The following is a 1160-nucleotide window of genomic DNA, read 5'->3' as shown; positions in this document are numbered from 1 at the left end:
CGGTGACAGCTGCACACGTTGACTTCACGAAAATTGAGCAAGGTTATGATTTCAACCACGCACAGCAGGCTTTATCATATAGATTTCCTTTTTTGCATGATAAGGCTAAGCATCGAGATTCCAGCAAATATTTCGTGAAACGTGCGGAATATGCTGCACAGTCGCATTACTATATGTTATGTGTGAATTGCGATATACGAATATGTTTTTGGAATATTGTGACTAAATCTAATGTACAATATATATTAATATTTAGTACATACAATGATTTTCCAATTACTACACACGATATAACGTTCGTATCTGGATCAATTTTCATAACTTTTATAAGTACACAAAAATTATTAAGTGATTCTTACATATATTTTGACATCTTTAGAAAGTATTCGTAAAGTTGTGTATTAAAAAAAAAGGAAATAATGAAGATTATTATTTAGTCAAGTATTCCTAGTATCTCAAAGAAAAGAAATGCGCAGAACACGCATTTGATCTAATCGTACATACAAAGGATTAAAAATTAGTTTCTCGAAAATTAAGAAGAAGCCTTAAGTGACGAAATATTTTTTGTAAAATGATTTTGCGTATTTTTTTACTTTTTAAATAATTTAATGTATTTGTAATGCGAATTGAATATCACAATATGAATATTTAATCACATTTTTCTGGCATCTTGCCTAGTAGTATTGCTTTACGGTCGGGTAGACATTGGCTGACTTTCACGAGCGCTTTCTACTATGTTAAAAGGATCGTTCGCCACGCATTATTCTGCTCATTTTAATGACGTTGTTACACTAGACGTTATAATACGTGTCAATAGCACTGCGTATTTACATATTATTAAAAATGTACGCGTATATAAAATAATGTAAAGTTACATTTATCACGTTTCATACGAATAACGTCACGTGAGAACATATCCATGATTTAATCAAATATGGTAGCAGAGTAAATATACCATTATTGTTGGCACAATTATTGGAAAAGTCTTGTTTGTTCAATATAAATTATTATAGGAGGATTTATTTCCAATACACAATCGGACTTACAATAGAAATAAATTTTATGTAGTAGGTATAGTATCTTAACATATTACAAATACAGTGATCTCTAATTAATTAATCAACATACATTTCGCGATTATATTCGATCGTGTACTTTCG

Source organism: Trachymyrmex septentrionalis, unplaced genomic scaffold, assembly GCF_001594115.1.
Source record: "Trachymyrmex septentrionalis isolate Tsep2-gDNA-1 unplaced genomic scaffold, Tsep1.0 scaffold87, whole genome shotgun sequence".
Taxonomy (NCBI): Eukaryota; Metazoa; Arthropoda; class Insecta; order Hymenoptera; family Formicidae; genus Trachymyrmex; species Trachymyrmex septentrionalis.
Note: the sequence above shows the minus strand (reverse complement) of the source record.